This window comes from Lagenorhynchus albirostris, chromosome X (assembly GCF_949774975.1).
Source record: "Lagenorhynchus albirostris chromosome X, mLagAlb1.1, whole genome shotgun sequence".
Classification (NCBI taxonomy): domain Eukaryota; kingdom Metazoa; phylum Chordata; class Mammalia; order Artiodactyla; family Delphinidae; genus Lagenorhynchus; species Lagenorhynchus albirostris.
The window spans coordinates 20,219,361-20,241,979 of record NC_083116.1 but is presented as its reverse complement, the minus strand read 5'-3'; the positions used below and the strand labels follow the sequence as shown (position 1 = coordinate 20,241,979).

The 22,619-nt window shown below is 50.9% G+C and overlaps 1 protein-coding gene across 2 annotated transcripts in view; it reads left to right on the top strand.

Annotated features, from left to right (window-relative positions):
- Positions 1 to 5,530: 5,530 nt before the first annotated feature.
- The window catches only part of BCORL1 (BCL6 corepressor like 1), a 59,240-nt gene continuing 42,151 nt past the window's right edge, over positions 5,531 to 22,619 (top strand). Inside the window, exons 1-2 of one of the 2 annotated variants that reach the window (XM_060138357.1) lie at positions 5,531 to 5,657; positions 6,222 to 6,301. The gene's annotated coding sequence lies outside the window, so the exon portion shown is untranslated. Of the gene's footprint in view, positions 5,658 to 6,221; positions 6,302 to 7,239; positions 7,305 to 22,619 lie in introns of those variants that run through there. The other variant, XM_060138358.1, reaches the window with a different exon arrangement.

Below are 22,619 nucleotides of genomic sequence, written 5' to 3'. Positions count from 1 at the left end.
CAGGAGGTATTTATTAGGTCTCATTTTATAAATGAGGAAACTGAAGCTCAGAAGGAAGTCGAGTGTCCAAGGTAATGTTGCTACGAAGTGGCGGAGCCAGGATTCAAATCATATCTGTCTAACTTCAGAGACTGCATGAATTAAATGGGAAGAGAAAGACTAAAAAGGACCAAGATTTAAAACTGAGTCTTTGGGAATTCCCTGGTGGCACAGCAGTTAAGAATCTGCCTGCCAATGCAGGGGACACAGGTTCAAGCCCTGGTCCAGGAAGATCCCACATGCCACGGAACAACTAAGCCCGTGCGCCACAACTACTGAGCCTGCGCTCTAGAGCCCACGAGCCACAACTACTGAAGCCTGTGCGCCTAGACCCAGTGCTCCGTAACAAGAGAAGCCACCGCAATGAGAAGCCCGCGCACCGCAAAGAAGAGTAGCCCCTGCTTGCCGCAAGCCACAACTAGAGAAAGTGCACGTGCAGCAACAAAGGCCCAACGCAACCAAAAATAATTTTAAAATAATAATAATAATAATAAATTTAAAAAACCCCGAGTCTTTAATAACTGGCTAGAAGGGAAGCCAGGTCTGGGCCTCAGTTTCCCCACTATAAAATAAGAGGGTTGGATTAGATGATCCATTCATTCATTCACTTAACAAACACTCATAGAGCGCCTACTCCGTGCCAGGGTGGGGGATGTTTGGAGGAGAAGACGGAGCTGTGACACACCGATGAGAAATACTGGGTTCCTTCATCCAAGAAAGGGAAAATCTGGTTGGAGAGCTAAATAGGCAGAGCATAGAAGTGCTAACTAAAGGGACAAGCTCAGTACTGTGGGGTACCACTAAGGAGGGAGTAGGGAGGTAGTGGGGGTCAGGGAGTGGGGAATCAGGGAAGGTGGCAGGAAAGAGCTGGCTTAAGTAATGGTTGAGTGGCATTTCAACATTGCTGAGAAGGGCATAAGACAAAGCTGAGGGAGCAGTCAAGGAAGCGCTCCTCTTGTCCAAGGAATGGCAAGAGGGCCAGTTTGGTGAGAACAGAGGCCCTGTGAGCGACATGGGAGGAAAGGAGGCTGGAATCGGATCGGGGAAGGCCCTGAAAGCTAGGTGAAGGCTCATGAACTTGATTTTGTTGGCAGCGTGCAGCCACAGCCAGTTTTTCAGGAGGGCAGATGATTTCTTAGAGTTCCTTCCACCTCTAACACTGTCTGTTTGATTAAGAACCTTGTTAAGTGCCTAGGAGTCTTAGGGAAGGGGGGAGGCTTGACCCGGAGAGACCTCTGGGGTGATTTTAGTCCCCTTCCTCATTTCCCCCCCTTTGGCTATAAAATCCAGAAAGGTTGTTGGTTGTTTACAGAGTTAAGTTTAACCAGACATACTGTCTCCCCATCTAGACCCCGGGCTCTGAGAGGGCAGAGACCAGGCCTTCCTTAGCTGCAGTGAGCCGCTGGCATGCTTCTCCAGCAACAACCTGCTGCAATAGGGTTTGTGCATTTGAGATTTACGTGAATAGGGGGCAATGAATTTTCCCCTGTGGCCCCTCCTAGAGCATAAAGTGAAACACTTGAGAGCACATAGTGTTTGTAACTCGTGGTCAGTCTTGCTGACCTAGTACCAGCCCCACTCTTTTCCCACGTTTGCAAGGTTCTTTCTGTACCGCGATCTCCCCTGGTCTGCTTTCAACTGGGGTGACTTAGAATGAGCCCTTCAGCAGTCTTGAGACCCTGGGTTCCAAACGTGACTTCACCTTCAACTGACTGGGGTGCAGGGGATGAAGGGATGACCAGAAGCTTCAAACGTGCTTCATTCTGACACTCTAAAGATCTAAACCACCGGGATTTTACTGTTGTTATTGTTGTCATAGGGCTGGGCTGCTTTACCAGAGAGACAAGGCCTGTGATTGCAGAACAAAGCAGAGAATTAAAGCAATTATCCTATGAATTTAGCCAGAGGTTGGTTTGGAGCTTAAATTATCCTGGGACCCCCCCCCAAATGCCCTGTTTTGTCTGGTAAGCTTCAGGAAGGTAGGCCCCAGGCCAGTGTCACCCCTAGGTCTCTGAGCTACACCTAGGGAGGCTGGTGGTGCCAACGCTGATAATAATAAGTCTTGCATGAGCCCAGTGGTTTACAGTGTACAAAATTCTTTCCCATCCATTATCTCATCTGATGCTCAGGGGTGTCCCTGTAAGGGAGGTATGACAGGTGCATTGATTTCCATATTTTAGAGCAGGGGGAAGACCCAAAATACAGTACCGGGCATCAGGCTGGCACTACTTAAATGTTAGGGCTTGCTTGAGGTCACACTGCTAGCTATCGACAAGACAGGACTGGGATCTGATTCTTAGAACTCTCCAAACAATCCTCTTTCCATTACACCAAGCTGCCTCTCTGAGTCCAGCTGTTATCGATGGGAGAAACAATTAGAAAAACAACCCTGCCTGAAAATGAATATTTTGACATGAAATGGAGGTGCTATTCCATATTAAAAAGAGCTCCGGATGTGGAAACAGGACTACTGGGGTTGAATCCTGGCTCAGGCACTCACTAGCCATATGACCTTGAGCAAGCCACTCATAGCTGCTCATGGACTCAGTTTCCTCAATTACAACATCAAGAGTTGTAGTGAGAAACAAATGAAATAACACAAGCGAAAGGGCTTTGTAAACACTCTGATGTTGTACAAAGGTAAGGTATTATTATGATGATGTTGTGGTTCTAGCCTCAAATAAAAGAATCATTAAACTCTACATTCTTTACAAGGTTTCCCACAGCTCTCCCCACCCTGCTCCTTGGTTTCCCATCATCTCCTGTAGGGCAGGAAGTGTGGCCCCCCAACAGGAAAAGGCTCAGAAATGCTAGGGCTTCAGCCAGGAAATAGCCATCTTGCCCCAACCTTTATTTCGCCAGATAAATGATGCAGCCAAATGGTGAGACACAGACGAGTGGGAACGGAGGTGTCCAGAATCTGTTTCAGCCTCAAACCAAGGAGCAAAGTAGCCCTAAGGCCCTAAGGGCCTTAAGAGACGTGGAGATTTAGTAATTACCAGATTAATTAAAATCAGTGAAGACAGCCAATTTAAATCAAAGCAGAAGTGGTGGGGCCTGCATTATCAGGCCCGATAGAGGCAATTTCCCCCCTTAATAATGCATTTCGAGTTCATATGTTGATTAGCTTAAACAAATCATTTCCCAATCTCCACTTTCCCTTGGTGCAACTTAGGCCAAACACTTTTTAAGGTGTGTGGGGGGTGCATGGCAGGGCAGGAGTGGTCAAGTAAAACAGCTAGTGAAGAGGTTCCCAAAGCAAAGTAAAATGGCAAGCGGTATGTCCACACTGCTGGCAATAGATTTTGACGCTGGTGAGGACAAGCAAGAGGGGTCATAGAACACCAGGCCTCATCCAGCAGCAAAGCCACTGCAGCCTTAGAGGCTTGCCCTCCTCCGCAATACTCACACACATCCTTCAAACCAGGTGAGGGAGACATACCAGGCAAGTCTCAACTGCCATCTCTAAAGTGCTTCCAAAGGAGAGGAGAGAAGACACCCCACAGCTTAGAGATGGAACCTCTGGGCCTAGGACAAAGGAGGGGGGCGGGGAGGAGGGGGAGGAGGAAGACATTAATCCTGCAGGGCTTCCTTCCAGTCCACATCACCCTCTGGCTTCCTTAGTATAGATAAATATATAATAAATAATATCAATATATCTGCACATTAAAGATTTTTTTTCAAATTCCTGCTATTCATTTCACATTCCGTTTACAAAGCCCTGAACCCTCCAGGAACTGCAGGGCACCTCCCCTAATACCCTGTAGGTTGAGGCGATGCCTTTGAAGTCCCCACCACCAAGTCAGGGTTGGAGCTGCTAAGAAACACCCTAAGACTGAAAGTAAGTCCGCCCGGCAGCTTCAGCTCCATCGCAAGCTGCTCTCCTCAGAGTTAATGTAAAGTCATCAGAGTTCCAATGTGGACCGCAGGCTTCTCAGCCCTTCAGTGCCGGGGATAGCCTGGGATGTAAACACATACGAGGATTTATTCCTTTGGCCAGGAGAGGAGTCGTTAGGGTAAAGGGTAAGGGTCAAGGGGTTCAGTTTGGTGACTGAGGAGCCTTGGAAAGAGAGCCAGGTTTTCGGCCCGAGTCGTGCAGGCTCCCCCCTTTGCAGACCTTTCGTCCCCCTCCTCCTTCCTCCCTCGGGCCTCTCACTCCTACCCGCCCCCCCCCCAGATGCCTCCACGCCCAGGCCGGGGGCTGCCCTTTGAGTTCTGCCCACGGGGGCTGCAGACCCGGCCGTTGCCACGAAGGGTGGGCCGCCCCGGAGACGCGAGGCGAGACAGCGAGCCCCGGCATTTTCCCTTCCCCAGCACCTGTCCCACTTCGGCGCCGGGGCTGGGGCTGCACCCGCGGGCGGCCTCGGTGCCCGTGCCGGAGCCACGCACCGAGGTCGCCCGGGTTAGGGAAGTGGGGGGCCGGGGGAGGGGAGGGGCGGGGCGTCCGGTGGGGGCACCCCCCGCAGGCAAGACCCCACCCCCCCGCATACACAGAGGCTAAACGGAGAAAGAGAGAGCCACACATAAAGCTCGAGCGAAAACGCTTGCTCTCCGACCCCAAGCGGCGTTGCTCGCCCCCCCCCCTTCCTGGAGCCACGGGCTGGCCGGGGAAGGTGGCTCCGTTCTTCCCCCGTGGCCAGTGCGGGGTCTGCGGCTGCCCGGCGAGGTTCCGGCTTCCCCGGGGCTGGCAGGGGGAGCCCCGAGAACTGCAGGCCTGCCCCCCCTTCCTCCTCCTCCTTCCCCTCCTCCCCCACGTGTCCTCCCGGAGCCCAGCGGCCTGATCCCAGCACCCCCCTCCACCTCCCTCCTCCTCCCGCTTCGCCCGCTTCCCCGGCAGCGTGGAGAAGAGCAAAGTTGCGACAGCGGCCGAGGGGCTCTGCCCAGGTGAAGGGGGCTCCGTGGGAGCGGGGAAGGGGGGGACGGCGCGGCCCTGCGGCGGGGGCGGAGAGAAGATAAAGAAACTTGCTTTCCTCGGCCCCCACCCCGCGCGGGTTCGGATCTTGCGTGGACCCAGCCCTCGTGGCGAGACGCGGCAACGCCGCCGGGACCGAGGCCGGCACCGGGACCGGGACCAGGACCGCGCGCCTGAGTCGGCTCGGCGGGCGCAGGCAGCGGGCCAGGCCGGCACCCAGGCAAGGGCGGGGTGGGTGGCCGTACACCGGACCGAACCGGGGACTCCGATGGCCTGGGCGCGGGCCGAACCCGGATCGGGCCGAGTTGGGTGGCGAAGTAGGACGTGGATTCGGGGGCGGGGCGCGGCGGGAGGGGGAAACCAGGCCCGGCCGGACTGGCCTGGGCGTGGGGGCGGGGGGCGAGTTCGGGGCACTTGCTGGGCTCGGGACCGAGCAGTAGGGCGGGGCGGCGCGGCGCTAGGGGCTGGGCCGGACCAGCGGGGAGAGGGCGAGGGGAGGGGGAGCCGGGGGTGGAGTAGGGGCGTGGAGTTGCGAGCGGGGTCTGGCCTCGGCCGGGGGCGAAGGTAGATCGGCGGGGCCGCCAGCGGAGAGAGGGAGGCCCGCGGCAGCGCGGCGGCGGCGAAGGCCAGCTTCCGCGGAGTTTGTGCCCGGGCTTCCCGGGCTCCGGCAGCCTCAAGCGCACAAATGGGGCTAGGGGATTGACTGGTAAGCAACTACGAGTGTTAGACGGTGTTCGGTGGCGATTCCGGGAAAAGCTAGGAGAGACACTGTCTGCAATTATGCCGCACCCCCCCCACCCACCTCTTTAGCATCTGGATTCTGCTCTCAGGGGGCCGCGGACCCTCCCCGCCGCAACCCTTTCACTCTCCAGCACTCCCACCGCCTCCCCCCGCCCCTTGCTCGGCCATCTGACTCTCCTAGGGTTGTGTGTTTGGGGGTGGACGACGGCAGGGGGGGTAATACTTTTCCTCTCGCGGCGGCAGCCTAGTTCCTATCTTATTCCTACATGTAGCGTTGCTTCGAGTAGCATGGACATTGGGGGTTAGATAATCTACCCCCAACTAACGCCCCCCCCAAGCGATTTGATGGCTTTTAAGAAAGGGGACGAATCCCTGGATTTCCACGCCTGGGATGAGGTTTGAGGATTGGGATTCACCCCCAGCTCACTTCCACTACCAACCCCTCTTTCCTTGTGAGCCATTTCCACGGGGATCCGAACTTGAGGGGGGGGGAACGGGAGAATTAATGTGCTTCTCTATCTCTACACAGGGTCGGCGTGGCCAAGGACGGCTAGTCTCGGAGGGAAAGTAGCCACCAGTCCAACTCGGGTCGCTCCCACTATTACTTCGGTGAGGGGGGCAACGCTAAGAAGGGGATACTGGTGGGTAAGGGCCCAGTATAAGGGAGGGGGCTGGGTAGTCGCCCCCGAGGGAGTCCCTTTCTTGGCTGGGAGGGAGACGCGAGCCCCGGCTTCAAGGGAGGGGTTCCGGGGAGGGAGATGGGGGGTGGCGATGAGGGGGGCGGGATGAAGGGGGGAGTCACGCCCTGCCAGCAAGGGGAGCCTCCCTCAGGCCCCTGGGAGAAGGGGACTGAATGTGTCTGCTCTGTGCTGCCGGGCAGGGGAGATCTGGGGTCTCCGGATTTGCACACTGGATCCAGCACCAGTGGCCTGAGAAAGTCAGGTCGGGGCATAAGGTGGAGAGCGTTGGAAGAAAGAGAGAAACCCCTGGCCGTGGTGCACTGATCATTTCCCTTCCTCAACCTCCCCCTTCGTGGGGCGTACGGGGGGGGGGCGTGGAGCTCCTGCAGCCTCTCGAATTGAGCGCCTCCGCCTCTCCTGGGAGTCTAGCTTTTTGCCCGGCTTGCTGCAGCTACCGCTGCCTCCCTCTCCGGAATCCGCTCGGTCCTCGCAGCGATCCCCTCCTCCTCCCCTCCCCTCCCAGTGTCACCGGGGCTGCTTGGCTCTGCCCCCTTCGCCGCCGCTTGCTCCCTGCTTTCGTCCCTCCCTCTCTTGCTCTCTCCCTCCCTTCGCCTCCTCCTCCCCATTCCTCCCCCCGGGCAGGCGGCATTCTGGGAGTTGTAGTCCCGCGGAGCGGTGGCTGGCGCCGCCCGCGAATCCGACCGGACTCCACTTCCCGTCGAGCCCTGCGACCGGCACCCACTCCACCAGGCTTCGCTCGCACACACAGACACACACACACACACACACACCGCTCTCCCCCTCACTCTTTCGCTCGCCGCGGCTGCTGCCAGTGTGTGGCTCTGTCTCTCCTCCGCTTTGCTGAGCCCTCCCTTCTTCCTCTCAGTTCCTAGAGTCCGACCGCCGCCGCCGCCGAGAGAGAGGAGAAGGAGGTCGGTGGCAATAAGGGGCGGAGGGGGCATCAGATCGGGGCAGTATTAGGCGGGTGGTGGCTCAGAGGGGGTAAGAGGGAGTCCGGGTGGCGGCCTGAGCCTCCCCGCGGAGCCGACTCGGGAACAGGTGCGTCTTTTTTTTCTCTCCTCCAACCCCTCCACCCCTTTTGACTCCCCGGCTTTCTCGTATCCTCCACCCGCTCCTTTCTACCTCAAGCCTTTCCCCAACCCTGTCCCTTCTTCGCCCCGCGGCCGCTCTGCTTGCCCCCCGGGGGCGCCGTCCTCTTCGTGTCCCCGGACGTAGCGCTCCCTGGAGCTCGCTCTGTCCTCGCCCCTCCCTTCGGGACAGCTCCCCTCCACTTCCACCTTCGTACCCCATTCTTGCCCTACCCTACCCCCTCCTCACCCCTTCTCCCTTAGCCAGGTGAGACTTGTTCGCCACGATCCGAGAGTCTTCATCCCGGCTGGGCGGGGGTCTCCATGGAAACGGGGGTCGGGTTGATCCTGGGGGGGAACCATTGGAATTACCCCACTCCTCGGAAAGGGAGGTGGAGGCTACGGTCTTGTTAACTACCTGGCCCCAACCCCCTGATCCAAGGATCCGACGATCCGAAGGGAGGCTGGCCAGCAGGGCAGGGCGAGAAAGGGCTTGTTTTTTTTGGGGGGGGGCTGTCCGTGATGAAGTCCTGAAGAGACCAGGAGAAAATACCCTCCAACCTCAGAGGGGAGGTGCGACGGGTGCTCTTAAGGGCTGCTTTCTCCCTGGTGTCGGGGTGCAGGAACCGTAGGGTAAGGGGTACCCCTAGGTGGCGGCGGGGCCTGGGTTCGGGAGTGGGAGTGCTATGATGGGGGCAGGGGCAATTATCCGAGTCCCTGGAAAAAAGGCGGGGGATGACTTCGGAGCGCCCTGGCTCCGCTGCCCTCGCTCTAGGGGCGGGGGCGCCGGGCCGGGCGCGGCGGGGAGGGGGCTTAAATTGAAGGAGGATGAGATCGGGGGCAATTCATACTAGCCCCGGCAAGCCAGGGGGGAGATCCGGCGTGCAAGCTCTCCACCCGCTTCGCGCCAGGCCTGGAGGCAAGGGGTCTGAGAGCGAAGCCGAGGGCTGCAAGGAGGGAGGCTCCGGTTACTGGGCCGGGTTTCGGGATCGGGGGCAATCCCCCAGCCCTTGGAGAAGGAGGGAGAGGGATGGCCGCGAACCCCAGGGCTCCCCCACCCCGGGTCCTAAGGGGCGTGAGGAACGGACAGCAGGCCTGGCGGAGCTGGATTCGAACGGATCGCGGCTGGGGACTGGGGGTGGGGGGGGCTTAGTGGTGGGCTTTGGGGGGAGCAGTCCCGCGGCGGGGCGGGCGGGCGGGGCGTGGGGCTCCGGCGGGCGGCGGGGCGGGGCCGGGGCGGCGCTGCTGCCGCTGCCGCCGCCGCCGCTGCTGCTCCTGCTGGGGCCGCCGCAGCCGTTGCCGTCGCCGCCGCCGCCGCTTCTGGGTGGGGAACGGAGGCCAAAGGGAGTCCCGTGCCGGGGCAGAGGGCGCCGGCGGCGCGCGGTGGGGAGGGGGCCGTCCTGGGGGCGGGTGCAGGCGGGGGGTGGAGCCCCCGACGGGGGGCGGTACGAGCCGGGACGACGACGACGAAGAGCCCCGGGGGCCGGGTGCATGGAGGACGAGGTGCTGGGAGAAGGAAGCGGGGGGTGGGTCCCGCGACGGGCCTCGTGGGCTTGGCTCCTCGAGGTTCTGCTTCGGGACAGAGCCCTGCGGGGGTGCCCAGAGGCCCGGGAAGGGACCGGGAGGTGAGCTGGACGATGGAGGGGGCCCTCCTTGCTGGGGTCCCGCCGAGAGGGAGGCTGGGCCAGAGGGACGTCCGGGGCAAGGCTGGGAGGAGCCGGCCGCACCTCGGCTGGGGATTTCGAGTTATGGAGGTGCGGGAGATTGTTGTAGGCAAAGACGTGGTCGAGGGGAAAGGCGGGAGGGAACCACACTGCAAACCTGGGAGGCCGGTGGGGGTGCCCTTCTATTCCGCCCCCCCCCAGTGGAAGCACTCTGGTTTTGTTTTATTGTTTTGAAAATTTTCAGTGTTGGCTGTACGAAGCTGTCGATGCGGTGATACTTATTTATTCTTGGTGTCTTCTAGAGTAGACAGTAAGGACAGGCGTACCTTGGTGAGGACGCGTCTAGCCCACGGTTTAGGGGCTCTTTATGCGAGTGTGGGAAGGGGACCCTGTAACTTCTGCGGCAGCGGAATACTCTCAAGGCAGTTTGGAGACAGTCCCCGTGGCACAGAGGTGGAGTACAATTGCAGAAATGTTTGGTGAGACTTCTGGGGGTGCAACTGTAGGTTTGCATTGCCCTGGTTAGCTCGTGGTTCTTTCAACTTAGAAGGCTATTTCTCAAAGTCACATTCATTTCGGGGGAAATGAATGGGGTATGTATTCGGGGTTGGGATTAGATTAGGTCGATAATAAAATTACCAGGTTGGAAGGGACTTTAAAGGTCATCTAATTTTCTGTTTACCTGTCCTGTCCTTGAATGTTGGGAGAGAGGAAGCTTTATTTGGGGAGAGATGGTAGGCAGCACAGTGGAGCAGAGTTTAGGGGTACTTAGATTGGATGGGGATGTCACCACGTAGTACTGAAGAGGACAGTATGTAGGAAAGAAATTTGGAGGATTCCACCGGGGGATTAAATGGGGTAACCTAATCCCAAGAATCATCCAGAGGCTCCAAATAGAAGCAAAATGCAGAGGCAGGAACCTGTAAAATTTTGATGGAGAAGCAAAGTTAGTAGGAAAGACTGGGGGAGCTAGGAGGAGCAGGAGGCTTGGTGATGCAAGTTAAGAGAATCTGAAGGCTGATGGAGTTGAGGAGGGACATGGCCATCTGACCAAGCTATGTGGATATTGCTAGGCAGTCTCATCTTTTGATATGGCAACTGAGGCAGCTGCTCTTGGGGTGGATGTAGGGGACAAGAGGCACAGGCCATGGGGCACAGAGCCTTACTCAAATTGATGTTACGAGGGTTGACCCCGTTGCTAGCTTTGCAGCAAAGGTAGGTAGGTTTCTTTTTGTTATGGCCCTGAGAAGTTGCTGATGAAGGAAGGGGAGAGGACTCTGACGTCTCGGTTAAGGAGGACTAGTTCTTGAGGCCACAAGGAAGAGATGGCAAATTGTTGGGACAGGGCAGAGGAAAGCTAAGTCCTTGGGAAACTCTGCAGTTGGAGTCTGGATTGGGCAGAGTGGAGGGGGAGGGGATTTCCACAAGCAATGGTGGCTGTACCAAGGGCACTTGTAGAGTTGGTTGTTTTGATTTACCAGGAGAGGATAGGGAGGCAAGGAGGATCCCTTTCTTTCTCAGTGATGTAAACTTTCTTGGGAAGCAAAGGGGGTTCCTCCAGATGTCTCTTTGCTTTACTCATGCTACAATTCACTACATAGGAAAAAAAAGGTTAGTACAGGGGGCAGAGGATCTCAACATGATGAGTCTGGATTATGGGTTTTAGAGGGTATTCTTTTAGGGGAACAGAATTATGGGAGAAAAGGACTTGAATACTAGAAAGAAGGAAGGCAGAAAGAGAAGTCAGAAGTGGGTTGGTTGGACAGTGAAGAGGGAAGAAAGGTGATCACACTGGTTCCATGTTAGGGCTAAGTAGGAAAAAGTGGAACCTTGAAATCTCCAGGATAATGTTTTCCAAAGTAAAGTTTGAAGAATCTTTAAGGCTCTTTACACTTCCATGCTAGAATCAGTAAGGTTTGGGCAAGAGAGAAGGATGATCTTGGGTAAAAATAGGGCTACAGAGAAACTGATATGTAGAAAGAAATAGAAATATATTTACACATAAGGAAATAGGGAGTTTAGGGATACTGTACAGGCTGAAAAATGCAGAATAGAGAAAGAGGGTGGGATAACAAGCCAAAGAAGGAAGGTGTTTATTCAGATGTCATTGGGAGCTGGTGTGGGGAAGGTAAAAACTTGCCTTTGATAGCTGCTGCCCTGGGAGGGCCCAGGAAGCAGAAGTTAGCTGGGATCCAGGGCTTATAAGTCTAAGCATTAATTAGAAAATCTAGACTAAAGTAAGGATATTGAATGGGGGAAGGAATTAACCGTCCTAAATAGAATGGCCTTGAAAGAAGGAGAAAGTGGGAATACACCAGTTTTTCCAGTCTGCAAGTGGGAGGAATCCTAGATATATGGAGATGGATGATGGAAATTCCAGAAAGAAACAGGATAAAGAACAGTGGCCTGAGAGCCTTGGGCCAGAATTGGAGGGTGGGGTGGGGGCATAGAGGAGAGGCGCTAATCAGGGGTTGGACAGCTGGAGTGGTTCATTGCTTCTAGGCTGAGCTAAGTTTGAGATGGACTAGAATGGCTTCAGAGGGTAGAGAGCTGTTTTCCAGTGTCAACCAGCATCTGGGATTGAGAGAGGAGGAGTTCATGGTTGAGTTGGGTGGGAAAGTGAACACTAGAGTGGAAAGGAGAGAGCACTGGGGAAAGTGGAAATTGTTGGGATAAAATAGACAGGGAAAAGGAGAAGCCACTGATGATTACATGAGGGAGGAAGGAAGGCCCTAGACCTTTGAGTTTTCCAAAAGAAAGGAAATTTCTTAATGCTGGAGTTCCAGTTGGGTGTGAGTCTCTGCTTGCCAGAAGGTTTAGCATCTGACCGGCCAAAGAGGGAGGTAATAAGAAGTAATCTACCTTTCGGCCACTAGGATGCTATACAGTATTTTATATAATTTCACATACAAACTAGGCTTTATTAACGCCAGTTTTTGAATGGTCATCCTTAAAATAACGTAGAAACTGTTCTCCTTCTAAATCATATGCTTTCCTACTGTTCATAACTTAAAAGCACTCTTTTATGATGAAAACTTTCTTTGGTGAACTAAAGTTGAATTCTGGTCAAGAGTAAAATTTAACTCTTTTTCTATCCCCATCATTCCAATATGCTGTTCTGGTTCCCTCTTTTTTTTTTTTTTTTTTTTTTAAAGCAGAAGCCACCCTTTCCCCATAAAACATTAAAAAGTGAATCATTGTTTAAAAAGTGGCTGCAGGCTGCATGTCAAGGTCATATTCTCCCTGCCCAATGGATTGTGATGAATTTGAAGAGAGATGATTTATTATTTGTAAAACGGGGTAATTTTTAGCTTATTCATGAGAGTATGTGACGCAGGATACATCTTCATTTGGATTTTAAGAAGACCTTAAGCTAAGTATCCGTGAAGAATCGAGAGTACTGAGGGGCAGGCAAAGTTTTGTGTTTTAGGCTTCTTTGACTGTCTGCTAAGAAACAAAATTTGGTTACCTCATTGCTAAGGTATGCCTAGAAATCTTAGTGTTAGTGCCATTTAAGGGTACAGTCGAGTTTTGTTATAATGCTGGTGTCCGGGGACAAGGAGAGCAAGCAGGTTTTCATTTTTCCAAGTTCTATAGAGAAGTGCACTACATGTGGCTCTGAGCCCCGGAGTGAGGGGAGGCACTCTATACCTAGACCTGAGAGGTGATTAGGTGTCTTACTATGACAAGGCTTTACTCAGCGTGACTTGGTGGTACCACGCACGGGGTAGTGTGGTCCAGTGGTTCTCAGACTTTAGCCTGCATCAGAATTATCTGGAGGCCTTTGGAGACATAACAGCCCTCGGTTGCAGTCCTCATTCTTCTACTTCCTAGTCGTGTGGAACTTTCTTGAGCCTCAGTTTTCTCATCTATAAAATGGAGATGATAATCCCAGTCTCACAGGGCTGTGAGGATTACACAAGATGATGCATCTATAGTGCCAGGTCCATAGCAGGTGCCCAATAAATGGCATCTATTATTATAGTATAATCTAGTTTTTCTTATTCAACTGTGTCCTATGACATTACCTTTTTATATTACACTATGGTAAACATGGTGGCAGAAAGAAAACTATCAATAGCTCCTGAGTGCTCCCCTTATATCTTGTTTCTCTGTGCTCTTTCTCCATATTCCTGTTGTATTAGTACATATTTAGCATTTACGACGTGGTAGGAAGAAAGAGCTTGGCTCATCACTGCATTATTGCATCCACCTTTGAGGTGGAAGTGGCAGCTTCTTTAACAGCTGTGCTGTAACCGTGCTTAGTATTTCAGAACAGGAACTGAAGGGTGTATATCCAGTCAAAACTTCAGGGCACATTTTGGTCCGTCCTTTAGAAATGACCCAAACGTAGTTTACCAGGGTGACATTTTAAAAAGCCATTGCTTTCTGAAAAGGGCTGCTGTGTTTAATTATGACTGGTTGGGCTTTCCAGCTGTCTCTGACATCTGGAAGTTCTACAAGAGCTGGTAGATAGAGCCCAGGTCTGGTATGCCTCTATGACAAGGATGTTCATCAGTGATTGGATGAGAGAGATTAACGCCTCAAATAGCTCGGGTATCCCCAAACCAAACTTTTGGGCAGAGAAAAACGATGGGCTGTAAAATATAGTCCCTCTCTGCAGCCAAAGTGAACTTTGATGCCAACAATCAGCTATGCCAATATAGGGAGAGTGTGATACCAGGCCAATTTAAAACTAGATCAGTGAACAAATTAATAATTTCTGTTTGACTTCAGAAATGCATTATTATTCTCTACCTGTCCCCCTCCCCAGCAGATCTACCTTCCTATTTATATTATGCTTAGGCAAATATTAAAGTGAGTTGTTCCCTGAGCACACATCTACTATAAGTGGCAGAAGGCAGTCCATAAGTCGGCTGGGTTTAAAAATTAGCTGCGGCTAAGCTACAGATAATTGGAAGTTGACTTTATTGTTTTGCCCCAGCCCAATTTTATTTTATTTCTGTGGTTTCTTTATCATGGAAGTAAGGAGAAGAAAGAAAGTTTATGAGAGATCATGGGAAGTAAAAGGAATTCAAAGACCCAATGCCTTTTTTTAAAAGTTAACTAATTATTTATTTTTGGTTGCGTTGGGTCTTCATTGCTGCACACGGGCTTTCTCTAGTTGCGGCGAGCAGGGGCTACTCTTCCTTGCAGTGCACGGGCTTCTCATTGTGGTGGCTTCTCGTTGTGGAGCACAGGCCCTAGGTGCGGGTGCTCAGTAGTTGTGGCTTGCAGGCTCTAGAGTACAGCCTCAGTAGTTGCGGCGCACGGGCTTAGTTGCTCCATGGCATGTGGGATCTTCCCAGACCAGGGCTTGAATCCGTGTCCCCTGCACTGGCAGGTGGATTCTTAAACACTGCGCCACCAGGGAAGCCCGACACAATGCTTTTTACTTGGGGTTGTTCTTGGTTTCTGTATTGGGTAGAGGGAATTTTAGTTTTTCCCTGTAGTTTAGCAAATAATTATCTAGCGCATATTGTGTACTTTGTGTCATGCTAGACACTATTGGGAGGAACTATTAAAAGAAGTAGAAAATATTTTTTCTGGCCTTGAGAAACCTATAGACTGGTAGCAGGTTGAGCCAATGTTGAGAGTTTGAAATTCTGTGAGCTAATTTGTGTGTGTGTGTGTGTGTGTGTGTGTGTGTGTGTGTGTGTGTGTGTGTACCTTTGAATGAGTAAATGTACAAAATGAGTTAAGCCCATATTCTGGGGTGAGAGAACAGAAAAAAAATAGGCTGATAATGGCCTCTCCAAGTATTTATGTAAGAGGTCCAGGAGAGTTTTTTTTTTAAAAGGCCAGGGCTTCCCTGGTGGCGCAGTGGTTGAGAGTCCGCCTGCCGTTGCAGGGGACACGGGGTCGTGCCCCGGTCCGGGAAGATCCCACATGCCGCGTAGTGGCTGGGCCAGTGAGCCATGGCCGCTGAGCCTGCGTGTCCGGAGCCTGTGCTCCGCAACGGGAGAGGCCACAACAGTGAGAGGCCCGCGTACCGCAAAAAAAAAAAAAAAAAAAAAAAGGGCCAAAGTTTGGTGAGGAGGAATTCTCTTTAGGTGAAAAATTCCATATCATGCATGCTGTATACTGAAATGGAGGACCTGAGAGCCACTGTCACAGTTTATGGCAGGGAGGACACAGAAGCATCACAAAAGGGATTGAAGTCTCAGATTACAATGATTCAACTTTGGAGTGTGAAAGACACACCAAATATTCACATGGTCCTGCTGAAGACCAAATTGAGGAAAGCCAACTCATTTTTTTGATCTAGTAGAAATGAGAAGTGTTCAAAGGATGACCCTAGTTACTTAGGGTGACATTTTGAGGTGGCTTTGCATTTGGAAAAGGACTGATTAATTTCATGATGTTTAGGTTTTCTAGATATCTGTGACATCTAGAAGTTGCACAAAATCTTGTTCCTAGAGCCTAGGTCCAGTTTAAAGCTATGATGAGGTATTTTCCTTAGATGGAGTAAAATAATTTCCTTGCAGCAGGAAATGGAAGTGAGTACTATTTGAATAATAGGAAAAAAGTATCTTGGCAGTGGGTGGAAAAGCTAAAATGATCTGGTGGTATGAAAATATACATGAGAGATTAAAACTTTTGTTTTTGCCTACTAAACTGCTGAAATCGATTACCTTTGGTCTGTTCAAGTGCTTTTGTGTTATTCTCAATTTTTGCAGATGACATAGTAACTGCATATAGTGAGATGTCTCAGATGGTTGAGAAGTGGGGGCTGAAAATGCCCTCCAAGTTTTGCCCCCCCCACAGTTTAGGCTTTGGGTACTATCGTACAGCCGTCCCTTGGTATCTGCGGGGTATTGGTTACAGGAACCCCCGTGGATATCAAAATGGATACGAAAATCCGTGGACGCTCAAGTCCCTGACAAAAAATAGCGGAGTAGAAGGAACACAGTCGGCCTTCCGCATTCGCGCGCGAGGTTTGCATCCCCGATTCAGCCAACCGCGGATGTGAAACCCACGGTTACCGCCGGTAAACTTTATATCATTCTTCAAGGGTATTGCCAGTTTTGTGATTAGATGATTCTGAATGGGTGTTGGCAGTTTTAAAACATCAAAATGACTCTGGATGGATTCAGCGCTTGTGAGGAGACTGAAAAGGCTGTGAGTTGGCTTGAGAAAGGTTTGGATGGTAATGCTCACCGGGAGAGCTCCAAAGAGATCACAAGCCTTGGTCACTGCTTTGAGATGAATGTCTAGCTTCCCAAAGTGACTACTTTGGAGGTAACGACATTTATTCATTTGAATGAATAAGCTCTCATGCGTTTAGCAGATAGTTAACATTCCTTTGTATCCAAGTCTCATAAATGTTTATAAGGCAGGGTTTTCAAACATGGAGGTACCCATGGAGTCTGTGAAGGTGTCTTTGCTAGAGCCGTGTGCAGACAACTCCTTAGCCTTCTCGGTAAATACAGGAATGAATGCATCTGGGAACAGGATGCAGTGTCCCTTATAAGACTTATCCCTTGGAGTAGAACTTGTGGAACTATTTGGATGAAAAAAAATAAAAAACTCAGGGTAACCAGGAAGTGCTAGAATAGAAGGTGGGGATGAACAGTGCAAAGGGCCCCTTCCTCCTTTCAATTGCCCAGCAGATTATTTTCAGTTGATTTTGTGTGTTTGTATGTTTGTGTGTGGTGGTGTATGGTGGTAGAGGAACCTGTTTTGCATAAAGGGAAGCAGAATGATTGGGGCATGTATACAGGACTCTTGAGTTTCAAGGAATGGTATTTGGTTAATGGTAGGGAAAGAAGAGGGCATATTGATATTGAGGGGAGAGCCAGAGGAGAATATTAGAATATCCTTATATGGGAAATCATTAAATTAGACAATTTAAGTTGGAAGAACTTCCTCATTGGGGGGTGAGGTTTCGGATATGTAATTAAGTAGGAAAAATAGGAATGCTAGTCCTACACGTGGAAGAAGGCAGAGGGACAAGGAGGGTAAGACCTGTGGTGAGGGTTCTATATCTAAAGTCAGGTAAAGTTATCCTTGTTGGGTATGTGTAAACTTTCCTATTGAAAACAATGATTTTGAGACATTTTGACATCTCTCTAAAGGCACTCCAGTGACTGGGTGGAAGCCGTGGCCTTTTCATGTTCCCTAGGATCTCAATGCCAGTGATCACTTGGATCTCCTTGGGGGTGTCTTAGATGCTGCTTCTCCCAAAGTGGGGTAGTAGGGTGGCCTTTCCTTTGCTTCTGTGAAATCAGAATGCGAATACCTCTGTCTTACGGGAGCTTTCCCCAGGGCTCTGGACTTCTCTTGGAGCAGTAGGTCCCAAAGTTGGTTTTCTTTACTTATTAGTCATCACTGACCCAGCCCTCCTTCTTTAACTGTCTACTGGCCACGCCTATCCTCTTGAGGACAGATTCAGGGCCAGGCTTCAAGAGGAATATTTTCCGGCTCTTTCATTTTTTTAGAGTCATAATTGCTTCCAGGTCACAAGACAGTGTGAACCAAAAGAGTCCTGGGGGAGTACTACCAGATTTAGTTTAACTGAGGCCTTCTTAATCTTGAGTTTCTAATTTACTGTCTGGGTGGCAGAGTCCAAGCTGGAGTAAATGGGCAGGTTTCATGCTATGTGTAGGGGTCCTAGTTGTATCCCATGCGTTGCCAGCACCAGTTGTTCTGCGCGTAAGGGGTCTTTGGCCACAAAAGGAGCTACGTGATTCTGGGGAACTGGTCCACTAGACTAACAAACACCCTGTCTGGTCATTTTCTTTTCTTTCCTTTTATTTTTTAATAAATTTATTTATTTATTTTTGGCTGCATTGGGTCTTCGTTCCTGCATGTGAGCTTTCTCTAGCCCCACGGCGAGCGGGGGCCACTCTGTTGCAGTGCGCGGGCTTCTCATTGAGGTGGCTTCTCTTGTTGCGAGCACGGGCTCTAGGCACGCGGGCTTCGTAGTTGTGGCTCACGGACTCTGGAGTGCAGGCTCAGTAGTTGTTGCGCACGGGCTTAGTTGCTCCACGGAATGTGGGATCTTCCCAGGCCAGGGATCGAACCTGTGTCCCCTGCATTGGCAGGTGGATTCTTTTTTTTTAAAATAAATTTATTAATTTTATTTTATTTATTTATCGTTTCTGGCTGCATTGGGTCTTCGTTGCTGCGCGTGGGCTTTTCTTTGGTTGCGGCGAGTGGGGGCTCCTGTTCGTTGCGGTTCACGGGCTTCTCATTGTGGTGGCTTCTCTTGTTGCGGAGCACAGGCTCTAGGTGTGTGGGCTTCAGTAGTTGCGGCACGCGGGCTTAATAGTTGTGGCTCATGGGCTCTAGAGCGGAGGCTCAGTAGTTGTGGCCCATGGGCTTAGCTGCTCCGCGGCATGCGGGATCTTCCCAGACCAGGGATCGAACCCATGTCCCCTGCACTGGCAGGTGGATTCTCAACCACTGCGTGGCAGGCGGATTCTCAGCCACCGTGACACCAGGGAAATCCCCTGTCTGGTCATTTTCAAGGGTAAAAACTAAAAGTTTTTAACAATGTCTACTTTCGTAAAAAAAAAAAAAAAAGTCAGATAGATGCTCTGTTACCTCCTGTCATGCCCTCCTCTTCCTCACATGCTTTTGCTTGTCGTTGTTGTGAAATCTGCTTGTTTGGGCATCTTCCTTTCAAAACAGAACCAAAAAAGTCTACCCAATCTGTACAATCTCCTTTGAGATTTTAGTGCTGACTGTCCCTTACTACCAGCTCTCTCAACCCTAACTTGGGCTACAATTCGATGTTCTTCCCCTTTTGAGAACATATTCTCTCTAAACTTTTCTAAAATGTCTGTCTTCAGTGCTTCCCCCCAGTGTTTCAGTTTGGCCCACTATGGTGAAATATTTCAGGTTCCCCTATTTCATTTTTTTCTTTTTTGGTTGTTATATGCTATGGGCTTCTCTTTTATGCCTTTCACACCTGCACTTGTCTTCGAGCATTTTTTTTTTTTCCGTTTGGATTTTTTGGGGAAAGAGTTCTACCTCATCATGGTTTTTCGTCTGCTACCTGCTCGCCCTCAGCTTAGTGACGCTTTTCACCATTTTAAGGTTATTGCTCTCCTATTAGTCCATTTCTCTTTGGTCTCCCCCGTTTCATAGGGCGGTGATTGTGCCTGGCTACCTGCTTCTTGCCGCCCGCTTCTTGGATTCATTCCCTTGTGTCTTGGTCAGTCCTTCTACTTATGTGTACATGTGCCTTCTAAATCAAAAAGTTTTCTTTCTTTATATTTTCAGCCACACTTATCACTTTGGATTGGTGGAGCATGTGTTCTCCTTTGTTCTCACCACGAGTTGGATGTGTCTTTTGAGTTTTTCCCCCCAAAGTGGGGACAGCTCACAGTGGTCCTGCTGCCTTCCAGGCAGTGACCAGCATTCGATTCTGGGGCCGTGCAGCTGTTCATTTCTTAGCAATTACATGGTTGTGACATCTGGGAAAATCCTTTGCGGTATTTCGTATCCCTGTGCTTCCTGGGTCACTTGAGATTACCAGGTTTCTTCCAAGTTCCTTTTAGGAACTTCGCCTTTTGCCTTTGATGTGATGGTTCCCATCAGAGAGGGAGTGAGAGAGAGATGGAGAGTTGTACACCACACATGCGTGCAGGCACTACGAGCAAAAGCAAGCTGGGCCCCAAGTGTGTACACCAGTGAAACCTACCAAGTGTGGCGTGTCTGTAGGATTTTTCCTTTCTGCTCACCTCTCCTGAGGCGTAGTGTACAGCTGAGTGGTTATTAATTTGATTGGATATGATAATAACAAAACAAAACCCTGGGCCTACTGGATTAGAATCTCCAGGGCTGGGACCTATGAATCTGTATTTTGAACCAGCACCTCGGTGATTCTGACTCTTGGGAAATGTTGGTGTGCATTGTCCTTGACTCCTCCTGCCCTATGTGGGCATTGACGCCACCAGTGCCTCTTTAGAAGTTCCCTTTGCCTACTCTCTGGCTTGGGAGAACCCATCTTTGCTTCTTGTGTAGACCACTTAGCTCTGTGCTCTCCTGACTGTGCTTTCTACCCCTCTCCTCCCCTCCCTGCCTCCGCAAAGGCTACTATTAATTAGCAGCAGAGGACTTCACGTAAGAAGAGGTGTTGGTCTGACAAAATCATAGTGGAAGAGTGGGAGGTTGAGATTTAAGCAGATGCTCTATCTTCAGGATCTTGTGAAAGTGGGGCTGCCTAGGGTCAGGTTTGCTCTCTAGGTGGTCATAAAATGCACATTGTATGGTAATTATTTTGGTTTTTACTTGCTTTTCTTGTTGTTATTATTGTTATTTGGGGATTTGGGGGGTCTAAAAACTCCCTTATCTAGGTAATGATGTTTTATACATTATTCTGTTTGCAAATGCCAGGATTCCCCCCTCTGATTTCTGTCCCAGGCTGGTCAGCCAACAGGCTGAGCTGTTGTTTCCTAAACTGGGATATTCCAAGATACTCTAAGAAACAGTCAAAACTTGATCAACCGGGATGTTTAGGGAGTGGGATCCCGGTGACCTGATGTGACGCAGACAGTCAACCCATTTGTCTTACCCCTTGTGGAAATCTCTCTAAAATTATGTGTGAGCCCACATAACTGTTTTAGGAATGTTAAAGATAACTTTCAGAAAAAGATAAAATCATGAGTCTCTTACAGATATAAAAATGAACACGTATTAAAGATTTTATTTTACTCGTTAATCAGCAAGAGAACCAGACAGATGTTATAGCCGGTTCAAAGAAAAAGTCCAAAAAGCACAAATTTATATGGAGTAAAGGAATTGAATTGCAAATGGAGGCAAAACTGGTTTTTCCACAGTGGGGAGGAAAGTCAATCCAAACTGCATGGGACAAGACAGAGTTTGCATATCCATCAGTTACCTGCAATTTACAAAGGTGCAAAATAACTCAAAGACAATGAACTGGGCTAGAATCAGGCAGCTTGGAAGGGTGTGCTATAGATAGTGCATAGCGTTTTCATTGAAATACATTTTTTTTTTAAACAGTAAGCATGGTGAATACTTTTTAGGGAGGTTTCTTTTGCTTCATGTAATTTCTCAGGGTCACCACCTCAATTCTCATCCAGGTTTCACTTCCATATAACACGTATATACTGAGTACTTACTATACGTAAGATATCGCAGAAGAACCAGAGACAGAAAAGACAGTATTTCTTACCGTAAGTAGCTGATTGTCTGGGGGTGGGGGCAAGACAGATGTGCCACATCCCCAACTAACCACACAGCAGAGGGACTAAGAATCTGTGCTGTGGTAGGGGTGGGAATGAAATGTTTGAGGAGAACCAGAGAGGGAGGAGTTAACCGACCAGGGGCTGGGGCTGGGGAGATGACATGATGATATTTAAGCTAGGCTTTGAGAGAGGACAGAAAGGAAGAGGGGACACAAGAGAGGCCACTTCAGGGAAGGGTCAGGAGTTGGGGTGGCAAGGTTGCAGGGAAATAGGATGTGGCTGAAGAGGAGGCTAGACAGGAGGTTTGAGACCAGGTTGTGGAAGGCCCTGAATGCTGTGCTAAGAAATGTGGGCTTGATTCTGAAGACAGAGGAAAGCTATTGAAAGCTTTGGAGGAGGGAGGGGGTGACGTGATCGAACTGGTTCTTTAGAAGATGAATTGATTGTAGAATTAAGAGATTGGAGGCAGAGGGACCAGTTAAGAGGCTAGTGTAATATTCTGGTCGAGAGATGATGAGGGTCTGCATCAGGGCAGTGGTGAGAGGGGTAGAAGGAGAGGATGGAGATGGCATTATTAAGGCTTGACTCCTGATGGCATGTGGGTGGTGGGGGAGAGGAGGAGTTGAATGCTGAAATTTCCAGGCTAGGGGATAGTGGCGCTATTACCTAAGGTAGGAAACACGCTGGGTATGGGGGTGGGGAGCAGGTTTATGGTAACAGATAATGAGTTCGGTTTGATACACTGAGTTTGAGGGGCTCGGTGGACATCCAATTAACAGCAAGTTGCTGCCAGCTGGAAATTCTGGTCTGGGTCTAAGGAGAGAGGTCAGGGCTAGAGATACAGATTTGGGAGTCATCAGCGCACAAAGGGGTGAGTTGAAACTGTGGGAGCTCTTGAACTAAGCGAAAAGGAGGGGCAGGACACACACACACACACACACACACACACACACAGAGGGAGGGGGTTTAGGGCAGAGGGAGGGGAGCGGAGGGGTTGGGGAGAGCCAGACTTGAGCTAGAGAGACAGGAAGAGGAGAGACAGAGGAAGACAGAAGGACAAGAGAGGGAGACTGAAGGCTGAGGCCCGAGGACTAAGAGTGGGAGGGGGGCAGCGGGGAGGGAGGAAGGGAAGGAGGAGGAAAGGGAGGAGAGAGTGGAGCCTGAGGGGAAATAAGAAAGGTGAGATAAAGGAGGGAAAGGACAGGGGCAGGAGGGGTGGGAACGGGAAGAACATTGGAGGAGAGGGGACCATGGCAGGGGAGGAGAGAGAAGAGAAGCAGAGGAGAGGGGAAGACAGCGAAATCTGGGAGAATAATAGGGGGCAGGGGAATGAT